Source organism: Vombatus ursinus, unplaced genomic scaffold (assembly GCF_900497805.2).
Source record: "Vombatus ursinus unplaced genomic scaffold, bare-nosed wombat genome assembly UNPS02014945.1, whole genome shotgun sequence".
Taxonomy (NCBI): Eukaryota; Metazoa; Chordata; class Mammalia; order Diprotodontia; family Vombatidae; genus Vombatus; species Vombatus ursinus.
The window spans coordinates 20,518,602-20,530,934 of NW_020954723.1; the positions used below are offsets into that span (position 1 = coordinate 20,518,602).

General features: G+C 40.4%; 1 long non-coding RNA gene across 1 annotated transcript in view; it reads right to left on the reverse strand.

Annotated features, from left to right (window-relative positions):
- The window catches only part of LOC114030018, a 12,793-nt gene extending 798 nt beyond the window's left edge, over nt 1-11,995 (reverse strand). Inside the window, exons 1-2 of the long non-coding RNA XR_003567546.1 lie at nt 11,882-11,995; nt 2,609-2,694 (exon numbers count right to left, since the gene is read on the reverse strand). This is a non-coding gene — a long non-coding RNA (uncharacterized LOC114030018). The remainder of the gene's footprint in view (nt 1-2,608; nt 2,695-11,881) is intronic.
- Between the last annotated feature and the right edge of the window lie 338 nt (nt 11,996-12,333).

A 12,333-nucleotide genomic window follows, 5' to 3' on the forward strand; every position in this document is an offset into this window, starting at 1 on the left:
AAAGAAAGAAAGAAAGAAAGAAAGAAAGAAAGAAAGAAAAAGACAGCATGCTTCAGTCTGTATTCAGTCAATGTCAATTCTTTTTCTGGAGGCAGCATGCTTCATCATGAGCCCTTTGGGATTGTCTTGGATCACTGTATTATCTAGCACAATTGTTAGGTCCTCAATGGAGGATTAATGGGAAAACATGAAAATGTTTCCAGGTTCGTAACTTTAGAGTCAGCTTTGACTCCTCCATTTTCCTCTCCTAACACATGCAATGAAATATCATATCCTACCTTTAATATTTTCACCGTCTCCCTTCCTTTTGCCACCTCCTCTCTAGTCCCACTGCAATCATGCTTAATTCAGTCTTTCATCTCTTGACTCCAAGGCTATTATAAAAACTGGTCTTCCTACTTCCAGTATATCTTTAGTCTCCTCAACCTCTAGGATCCTCAGAATTGCCTCAGTAATTTTCCCAACTCATCACTATGACCACATCAGCCCTCTACTCAAAACCCTTTAATGACTCTCCATTGCCTCCCACAAAATATCATTTTTTGAGGGCAGACACTGTTCCATGTTTGTCTTTTTTTTGTTTTTGCTAGGCAATGGGGTTAAGGTCTAAGGCCGTATTTGAACTCAGGTCCTCCTGAATCCAAGGCGGGTGCTCTAGCCACTGAGCCACCTAGCTATCTTTTGTATCTCCTGTATCTAGCATCGTGCCTGGCACAAAGTAGGCATTTAATAAATACTTGTTGAATTTAATTGTCTACAAAATTAAGTATAAGTTCCTAATTCTGGCAATCAGAATCCTCTACGATCTGGCTACAACCTTCCTGCCTAGCTTTATTGCATACTATTTCCCTGGACATATTTTGAATTCTAGCCAAAGTGGACTACTCTCCATCCCATATTTTCATCCTGCCTTCTTGCTTCTCCATGCCTACTTTGAGCCATCCTCCAAGCCAGAAATGGTTCTCTCCTCAAGTCCCCAGCTATTGAAGTCCCTCCCTCCTTTCAAGCCTCAACTAGGAAACTACTTCTTCCAAAATGCCTTTCCTGACCATCCTTAATGACAGTGGTCTCTCCTTCAAATTTCTCACATGACTTTTCCTAGATCTTACATTTGTACTTATTCCACTAGCTTTCATATCATCATATTTTTGTCTCTTGTCTCCCTTCTCCACAATTCAATTTAAACTCCTTGAGAGAAAAGCCTATGTCCATCTCTCTTTGTAGCTGACCACCTAGGGCACGGCCTTTCACCAGCAGATGCTTCTTAGGAAATGTTTAATAGAAGATACGCTTTTTTGATGCTATTTTTTTTTTTACCTTAAGTCCCTTGACTGGGCTTCCTTAACCACTAGACAGTTTTATTCCTCTCAGTATTTCATGTTTATATGGCCCATATACCTAACCTTATATTTTTTTTATAATAAATAGTACACAAGGGACAACAGATGGGGGAGGGGGAGGGAAGGAGGGGAAGAGAGAGAGAAAGAGAGAGAAAGAGAGGGAGAGATTAAGGAAATAATCAAGGTTGAATTTAATAAGTTGCAAATCAAATAAAGTTATAATAAAAATAACAATATTTATATAGCACCTACTATGTGCCAGGCATTGTGCTAAGCACTTTAAAATTATTATCTCATTTGATCCTCTCAACAACCCTGGGAGTTTTTTTATTATTATCCCTATTTTACAAATGAGGAAATGGAGGCAGAAATGGGTTAAGTGACTTGCCCAAGGTCACACAGCTAGTAAGTGTCTGAGGCCCCATTTAAACTCAGGGTCTTCCTGACTCCAGGCCCAGCACTCTATACTCTGTGCCACCCAGCTGCCCAGATTAGAACTGTTCCCAACCTCTCTGTTTCCAGAACTCCCAAATAACTGAACTTCAGAAACCACTCCCAACTCCTCCCTCTTCCCCTTTTTCTACTTCCTGCCTTTACAATCATATAAAGAGCCTTTGTTTTCCCTACTGTCTCTATCAGGGAATCTTCTTTCCTGAGTTTTCAACTTCAGAGAGAGGCAAAATAGATTAGAAATGATAGCCCTTCCCTGTGTTTTTTCTCCCCACTACTGGCCTATGTTCCCTGCCTGATCTCTCAGCATTGGCCCCAACTTCCTCCTCTTCTTCAAGGAAGTTCTGATCAATTTCAAGCTACCTTATCAGAGCCAGCCATGTAGGGACCTGACAATGAACATTGTGATCCAGAGCTTACATCTAGGTTTCTAATCTCCTTCCCACTATGATTTCAAGGTGGACACCAATTTCCCCATGTGACATTCTTCCTAAACAATTATGCAGCAAAAAATGTAGCCACAGGTACATACAGAGGACCAGAGAAATACTAATAGGTCTCTGTGCATGCATGGAAACACACACAGAGACACATTTTTCCTTCTGATAGGAATCACCTTATCCTAAGTTGACCAGACATTAGGCTCTGGGCTTTTCATTTCAGCTTTTGGCTTTCTATCCCTCTAAATGTCCTGTATTGACACATTTTCTCTCCACCCACTGGACCTTGACCCTTTCCTTCCTTCCTTCTCTTTTTCTTAAAGTTCAGTGAGAGTTCTGTTTATTTGCAAAATCAGCCATTACATTTTTGTATTTTACCTTTCCACATCCTTGTTGCACCCCCTCATCCTGTCATTCAGCTGCCCATTCAAGAGACTGCAAGAGAAGTGATATAGTTCTGGGTCCTGACAATTAAACACAAAGGAGAGACAAGGGGAAGAAGAGAAGCATGTATTAAGTGCCTCCTATGTGCCAGGTACTATGCTAAGGGCTTTACAAATATTAGCTCATTTGATCCTTACAACAACCCTGAGGGGTAGATACCATTATTATCCCTAGTTTACAGATGAGGAAACTGAGGCAGACAGAGGTCTAAATCACTTGTTCAGCGTCACAAGGCTAGTAAGTATTTATGACTGGATTTGATGGGCCTGACTCCAGGCCCAGCACTTCACCCACTGTGCCACCTCTATCAACATCACCCCTTTCGCCGGTGTTATTACTAAATCCAAAGTTCTTCTTCTGCCTTCAAGTCATGATCCTTAAAAACAATAAGCTCATCCGTATTTGTCTTTGTACTGAACACATAAAGACAATTTATTTTCATTTCATTCACCAGTTTATTTTTCATTTCATTTCGTTTCATTTCCCTATACTGACAATCCTTATACTGGCAATTTTCCTTATACTGGCAATCCAGCTTTTCTGGTCATTAATAAGAATCAAAGAATATTAGCCCTTATGATACTTTTCAACTTATGATACCCTGTCAACCCCCTTAGCATCCATCAGGCTAATCCCATGGGGTCAGTAGGGGTCCCTTCTTGTCCAATAAGAGGATCCACCATGTACAGTAAGAGCACAGTAACCACAGGGCATCCAATCACTTTTCTTCTGAACCTCTCTTCCCTCCCCTGAACCCCCCACACCCTTAAACCATGAAGTCTATCACAAAGTCATCCCAACTCAGTTTTGCTATCTGATATCAGTATTCTGGGCCAGACTTAGACCAATCTAGTGCATCGGGTGCAGGATTAAAATGCAATGAAACACTCTTAAAATTCACCAAGGAGAAATTTACTTAATAAAAGGTTTTGAAAGAATGTAATCACTGATTCAGGCAGATGATGCCCCCCTTCTCCTCTGAATATATCTTGCCAACATTGTGCAGTCAGAAGGACAAGTAGACTCACATAGAAGTGAGGATTCCATCAAGTCTAAAGATCACTCATGCCTCAGATGCTGGGCTTTTTATACCTGAAGCAACCAGAAAGCCATGCTTCGACCCTGATCCCCCAGACCGATGAAATCCCAAAGATAGCCTCTTTGCCCTTTTAAAGAGAAACCAGCCTAGCCAACATAAAACAAATTCGTCTCACAAGTTCCTCTCCACCCCCCACCGGCCAATTTTCAATTGTCAGTCATCTTTGATGTAGTCCCAGTTCCTAGATCAAACAGATATTCACTCTCCAACAAGGAAAGTACCCACCTTTGTGTGGACAAAGGTCTACACCCTATATTCTTATCAGATTGACTGAAGTGCTCATTAAATTGAACAAGATTGTTTTGTTTTGGTTTGGTTTTGGTTTTTTTGGTTGATACAACAACCCTGATATATCAAGATAATAGAGACAGTGGGGTGCTATGGGACTTTGAGGTGACAAGATAAGAGTGGAGAGACAATTAAAAAGAACCAGAAACTATTTTCTTAAGAACTTAATGATGCCCGGTAGTAGGAATGCTGCTAGTACTCAAATGGTTTGGTGGCAGGTGGAGACCACCCCTAGTGGGGAGAGTTTGGTGATGAAGTGCATATTGAGGCAGTATTGTGAGTACAGAGGAGAAAGAATTGTTTAAAGCTTAGAGATGATACCAGTATTTTTGATCTTGGGGTCCCCCCTCCATTGTGTTATCAATCACTATGATGTGTAGGGAGAGTTCATAGATATGTTGGTCCAGGATATGCCTTGTGTTGTTACTGACCCACATCTAGTGTGTACCAGTATAGGGAATAAATAATTCTGAAGATGTGAAATCAGTGTAGCACCGCCTTTCAAAACTCTCCCAAGGGTACTTTTTGTGATAGCCAAGAATTGTAAACAAACTAGATGTCCAGTGACTGGGGAGTGGCGAAACAAATTGTGGTACATGAATGTAAGGGAACCACACCCTAAGAAATGATTCATGTGAAGAATTCAGAGAAGCATGGGAATAGATATGAACTGATGCAAGTGATGTAAAAAGAATCAGGAAAATAAAATATACAGTAACTACAATGATAGAAATGAAAAGGACAAAAGACCAGAACTTCAATTTCAATGACCATTAAAGCTTGGCTCTGAAAAAGATATAAGAAAATATATCTCCATTTCTTCTTTACAGAAGCAAGGCATTATAGGTGTGGAATATTATATATAACTCTGAATCTCAGGGGTTTTTTTGGTGGGTAGTTTTGCTGAACTATATTGTTTCTTTCTTTTTAAATTGCTATAGGGGACGGCTCACTGGGTAGTGGGGTAGAGAGGGATATGTTTAGAAATGATGGTGACACAAATAAAAGCCATCAGAAGTTATTTGCAACAAGCAACAAAAACAACAACAACCTTGATCATTTGAGCTTGCTCCCCATTTGTGGTTCTTAGAGCATGGTACTAACATTTGTATCAGAACTAAGCTTTTGCATTTTTTAAAATCCATAACAGAACATTTTATATTTTCCCCCAAACCTGCCCCTCTACAAAGCCTCCCTATTTCTTTTTTTTAAATACTTATTTATTTTTAGTTTTCAACATTCACTTCCATAAGTTTTTGAGTTCCAAATTTTCTTCTCCTCCCTATCCGCCTCCCTCCACAAGAGGTGTACAATCTGATATAGGCTCTACATATACATTCCTATTAAACATATTTTCACATTAATCATGTTGTAAAGAACTAGAACCAATAGGACGAACTACAAGAAAAAAAGAAACAAAACAAAACAGAAGAAAAAAAAAGAGCAAATAGTATGCTTCAATCTGCATTCAAACTTCATAGCTCTTTCTCTGGATGTGGATAGCTTTTGCATTTTGTAACTGCAAATAATAACTGTGGAAAGCAGAATAAAGATTAATTTGGGCAAAGACTTCATGGAGAAATTGGAACTAAAACTGGCATTACTATTTTTTTTTTAAAGTTATGTATAACAGGTGTGAGGAGGACAGAGACCTTTGCCAAAGTGGCAGAAAAGCTGGGCAAAGCCCACCTGCTCAATTTTGTGCCTTTTTTTTTGTTACTGAATGCCTCTTTGAGACTTATCAAAGCCTCAGGATAAAAATAGAAGTGGTGCCAGATGTTAAGAACATGATGGGAGTTGAAAGAAATTCATTCACTCTGACCTAAGCAGAATCATAAAAAGTCCTAGGGTACTTGCCCTTCAGTGGGAGTAGGTGAGGTTGAATTAAAAAAAAAATCTTGAAATTCCTTTTTGGCTGTGTGTGGTTGTGAACCTGACTAACATTAGGGCTGAAAATGTGCTGGTTAAGCCCCAGGCTGGTTGGCTGGGGGAGGTCTCACCAAAGAAAGATGCCACTTTCTTTGGGAGGAAGCCCCAGAAGCAAATGTAACTCTAAAAGTTTCAGAAGATGGCCATTCTGAAAGATGGTATCTATAGCTTGGTGATGAAGAAGCAAAAGGCAGCTGTAGAGATGGACTCAAGCAGCAATGAGAAATAGCCAGTTGCTGGAAGAGGGTATCATGAGAAGTGTTCAAGCCACAGCCCCACCCTAGAAGCATGAGTCATCTGGGGGTGTAAATTGTCAGAGAGGACTGTCATCAGTTCTCTTCAGCCTAGGCTCACTCCTGATTCTCTCTACTATGCCAGAGAAACCTCTTCACCATGGAAGCTCACCTTGAATATCCCTTCTGGCCTCTCCCTCTGATTGGCTAGTTCCTCCCCAGACCCTGCATTTCAAGGAGGAGACCCAGGCCAGACACATCTTCTTTCCTATCCAGCCTGTATCCTGATTCTCCAGACTTTCTCGACCATGCCCCAGTAGGGACCTTCATCTCTTGTTCCCCTCCCCACCTTTTCCAGCCTCCTTCTTCTCACATTAGAATATAAATTCCTTGAGGGCAGAGATTATCTTTCCTTCTGTTCCTATTTGTATCCCCATTGCTTAGCACACTGCCTAAGCTTTTAATAAATTCTTCCTGACTTGACTGTTTTATGAGTTCACTGTTTAATTTCCCCTTGCTGATTTCTTTAGTTATCTGTCTTGATTAAGTCTTGTGCAAGCTGGCTTTTGAGCATGCACAGTTTGCGTCATGTGGAGCTGCAGCATTCCCTACCTCTTGGGTAGGGTAGTCTCCTTGATTGGCTGTCTGTTTGACCGAAACAGGGAAGGGACTTGTCTTCCCTTGCTTACTTTTCTTTTACCCCAGCTCTGAGAAATGGACCTGGGGGTGTTTCTTTCAGCTCTTTGTTGTTTATCCTCAGTTTGAGGTGTCAAAGGTAATCCCCACTGAACTAGGAGTTGGGCCATGTCAACTTTGGAACCAGGACTGCAGGTGGAGTGGCTTAGCCAGTCAGAGTGGCATAAAAACCCTGAGAAGCCAGGGTGCCTGGGACTCAAGGAGCCCAAGGAGGGTTTTGGACTTGGAATGGGGCTGTGCTCTAAGTGAACTAAGCTAAACTATGAACCTAATCCCCTTCCTCTGCCCAGTGACTGAAGTGTTGCAGAGGGGGAGTAGGATTATGCCTCTCATTTGTTGGGGGGGAGTATATTTGTATATTTCTGAGGGTACTTTGGAAGTAAATATTTTGCAAAACTTCTGCCATGTTACCCTTGCTTTATTGTTCTTTTTCTGGTCTGTTGAAATGAATACACTGGATGGAAGGAACTCAGGGTAGCAAAGGGTTCTAGAGTCATATAGAACCCATGTTATATATTTTTTAAAAATTCTGTTTCTAAAGGCAAGAATTCCAATGTCATACGTGAGTTGGCTACGAGGGGAATTGATATATAAGAACACAGGGTGTAAGAACAATTGATGAGAAAGAATATAGGACTTGGAATCAATAGACTTGGGTTTGATTCTTAGCTCTACTAGCTGTAGCTGACCTAGGAAAAGTCATTAAAAAATTCATTAACATTTCTGAGCTTCAGTTTCCTGTCCTCTAACATAGTAGGTAGTAATACTTGTACCACTTATCTCACAGGGTTGCTGTCAGTGGAGCAGGATGCATGGGCACTCGTTGGTTATCCCAGGTGACACCTGAGGTACTGTATTAGCAATAGGCAGTTCATACTGGCTCACGTTCTTCCTTCCTTAAACCCACAAGAAGACAGGGCATGACTTTACAATTAATCAGCAAAGGAGTGTAGTTATTAAAATTTTGAGTTCCAAATTCTCTCCCTCCTTTTTGCACCTACCATTAAGAAGACAAGCAATATGATATCAGTTGTACATGTGAACTCATACAAAGCATTTCCATATTAACCATGTTGAAAAAAAAACAATAAAAAGCAAGTAGCGTAAAGAAAGTAAAGAAAATATGCTTCAATCTGCACTCAGAGTTCATCAGTTCTCTCTCTGGAAATGGATAGTATTTTTCATCATGAGTCTTTTGGAATTGTCCTGGATCATTGCCTCGATGAGAGTAACTAAGTCTTTCACAGATGATCATCCTTAAAATGTTGCTGTTACTGTATACAATGTTCTCCTGGTTCTGTTCACTTCACTTTGCATTACATATAAGTCTTCCAAGGTTTTCCTGAAACCATCCCCCCTATCATTTGCTATAGCACAATAGTATTCCATCATCATCACATCCACAAAAAGAACTGCTATAAATATTTTTGTATATATAAGTCTTTTTCCTCTTCTTTTATTCCTTTGAGACATAGACCTAGTAGAGGTATTGCTGGGTCAAAGGGTGTACACAATTTAATATCCCTTTGGGCATAGTTCCAAATTGTTCTTCAGAATGGTTGGACCAGTTCACAATTCCAACAGTGCATTAGTGTACCCATTTTTCCACACCCCCTTCAGCATTATCATTTTCTTTTTCTGTCATGTTAGGCAATCTGCTAGGTATAAGGTGATACTTCAGAGTCGTTTTAATTTGTGTTTCTCCAATCAATAGTGATTTAGAGCACTTTTTCATATGAATGTTGATAGCTTTGAATTCTTCTGAAAACTGGCTCTTCATATCCTTTTCATCATTTATCAATTGGGGAATGGCTCCTATTTTTTTAAAATTTGGTTCTCTTCCCTATATATTTGAAAAATGAGGGAGTGTACTTTTCAATGTGACCACCAGGTGGCAATATATTAAAACCACCAACCCAAGGTCTCTCTTGACAAATGTGTAGAATGGTCTCTCTGTGCATATGTGGCAGCCACCTACTCGAGAAAGTTATGTGTTTCAAGAGATTTGGCAGTAAGGAAACCCCTACTAGTGAGCTCTGAGTCTAAACTAGGGAAATCATGATGAAATATATCTCTGAATTATTGGAAAACTATCGTTAAGTCTATGGCTTCCTCCCCAACTCCAAACCCCAAACTGCATCTGAGATACTTCCTAGGTAGGTCTTGAACCTATATATTTATTTTCTATGGGCGAGCAATGTTCAGTGGTCATATGGCTTAAAATGTCAGAGAAGACGGTTAAGCACTTTCCCCTTCAAGTTGCTCACTCAATTGGAGGGATAAGCATTTATTAAATACCTACTATGTACCAGGCAATGTGCCAAGCACTTTATAAATATTATCTCATTTGATCAATTGTTTCAAATCCCTCCTTCCACATTCTAAGCTACAGAGGGTGAAGCACTGCTGTTACCAAGATGTAACTCTGGGTCCTGAAATAAAGATAAAGTACCAAGGGGAGGTTTGGTCACTGGCATTCTTAGCAATAAGCAGTTGTCAGTCCGGTCCCACTCTATCCGAACTCCTCCAAATAGTCTATAATCCCTTCAGTTTCATCTCTTCCCCTGGTTCTCTGCTTCTGCAGTCCTGATTTCCAGGGTCTGTCTCAAATTTTTCACTCTTGACTTAAGCCGCAGGGGCAGCCTGTGACCAGCAGTAGCAACCAGCTGCCAAGGCTGACTAGTAGTGGCTACATGATGTCCTGGAAATTCCCTTTTATTTTTTATCTGCCCCTGGCACTGACATGGTAGGCCTGAAGTCTTTCTCAAGTCCTAAGGAAGGCAGAGGCAAAGAGGAAGGGATGATTCATGGACCCACAAATAAAATTTTGTCCTTCCCTTCTTTCTTTCTCCCTTTCTCTCCTCTCACTAACTTTAGCCCTCATTCACTGGGCACTCCCACTTCCAGTGTCTTGCTGACTTAGTTTCTCTTTTGGGAACCCTCAGCTCACACAGAGATGAAACTCATTGCATATTTCCCCTACTACACGAAGACCAAATGGGTGGATGGATGTGAAAGTACTTTGTGACCACAAAATGCTATGTAAATATTAGTGATGAAGAAGAAGGAGAAGAAGAAGGGGTCAGCTAGATGGTACAGTAAATAGAGCTCTGGCCTTGGAATCAGGAGGACTTGAGTTCAAATCTGGCCTCAGACACTTGAAACTTACTAGCTGTGTGATCCTGGGCAACTCACTTAACCCTGATTGCCTCACCAAAAAAAAAAAAAAAAGAAGGAGGAGACAGGTATATAACCTGTGCTGTTTTTTTTCTTATTTCCCCTTTAGGGAGGCCACCTGAGAGAAGCTATCTTAGAGTCTTGAATCATTCAGGGATTTCACGTTGGTCAGTAACTTTAAAAAAAAAAATCTTCCAAGCAAGGACTAAAATGGTGCTTTGGAACACTGGTCACCAGGAAGTGTGCCCACATGGTTGTAGGGTGAGGAAGAGGAAGGGATAGCAAAGATTATAGAGAGGAGTTGTCAAAAAAAAAAGCCTCTGAAGGAAGAAGAGAAGAAACCAGAGGAAAAAATACCTTTAAAGCTATGCAAACTATTATGTCAGAATGCAAAAGAAAATACATGTTAATTCAGGATTGATGTGTATCAATACAAATGAAATTTAAAGGAGCTTTTGGAGGGATCAGTGACATCACATTATTTCCTTGAAATCTTCAATGATTAATTAGAACAGAATTGGTGATCTTCCTTTAACCCTATTGTATTTCAATATGTAATTCCCATGACTCTCTGCTCAGCACTCCCACTCTTTGCCCATTCGTCACAGGTTTACATTCTTGGTTATTCATAGTTTTTATTGAGTTCAGTTTTATTCTGGTTGTCTATCTGCCCTTATGTGTCATTGTTGTCATCTGTACCCAGAGGGCAAAGACTGCCCATTATATCTATTAAAATTGCTCATCAAGGTTGTGTAGTAAATGGTTTCATAAACTCATAGAATGTTAGAGCCAGACCTCAGAGGTCATTTAGTCTACCCCCCCTTCATTTAATAGATGAGACAACTGAGCCCAAGAGAGAGGAGTGACTTACCCAAGGTCACACAGCTAGTTAGTCCAAGCTGTGATAGTAACTATAATTTCTTTTCCTTCCAATTTAAAATATAGCACCTCCTCTAAGACTGCTTCCCCAGTTCCCAGTTGCAGGATGGGCCAGGTCCCTAACAAGAGGTTATTTATTTTCACCATTCCAGTGAGTAATTCTGAATGGCTGGAATTTTTAGCATTGTTGATCATAAGTCCCCGGTAGTTTACTTCCCATTAACAATTCCCATTAACAGCCAAACAATTTTCAATACTGAAATATTATAGTAGGAACAATTGTTACAAAATACCTAACTCTCCAAATCAGGACTTTTTTTGATATATCTCCCCTACCTAATACCATAGGATCCTCCCTTGGTATAAATATCACACTCCTACATAAAGAAAACCAGTTAAGCGAAACCAACTGACTCTGATACCTCATTTCTTAGTTTATGCAACATCTGACATTCAGTGTCCCAACCTTCACCTTCATCTCTTCTAAGGTTCCTTCCAGCTCTGACATTCTATGAAATTTATACATATACACACACATATATATACACGTATGTGTGTGTGTGTGTGTTTATACCTATACACTACACACATGGTCCCTGAGGAGCCTGGGTTCCAGTTTAAAGTACAAAGGTAACAAATGAGACAATACTGGGAGACCTTTTCTCCTTATATCATGTCCTCCCCATGTTTCCCTAGGTGTAGCTCCCTGCTAGCTGAGCAGCCCAGCTGGAGTCCAGAGATCCTTGCCCTTCTTGATTCCATAGCCAGCACCATCCTCATGTCTTCTCAAGACTCTCTTCAAGGGTCACTTGCCCTGAAGCCACCACTATCCTCAAATCTTTCCATATCTGTCTGCTGCTGCTGCTCCCATTCCTGTCAGCCACCACCACTCCAATGACTGCTTACCATTTCTGGTTGTCAGTAGAATCTATGGATCTCAAACTCACAAGGTTTCTTGGGCACTTCCATTTCTAATACTCATTCATTAAGATCAGGAAAGAATAAGCACAAAGAGACTGAGATGGCCATATGTTCACAGCCAGATTCTATAGGTAGATGGGAAACAAAACTATAGTCCCTTTCCCAGAAGACTCCCAAGAGTTCTAAATAGTCTTGTCTCCTCACAACCTTAAAGAAAGAAAAAAGATGTAAGGGCAGGCTTCCTCTTTTGTTTACTTATTCAATTACAACTCAAAAACCTGAGTCTTCAATTCTTCTGGCTCTTCAGCCTATTAGGAAATCATTACTACACCCTCCTACATAAAGAAAACCAGTTAAGCAAAACCAACTGACTCTGATACCTCATCTCTTAGTTTATGCAACATCTGGCTTCCAGTGTCCCAACCTTCACCTTCATC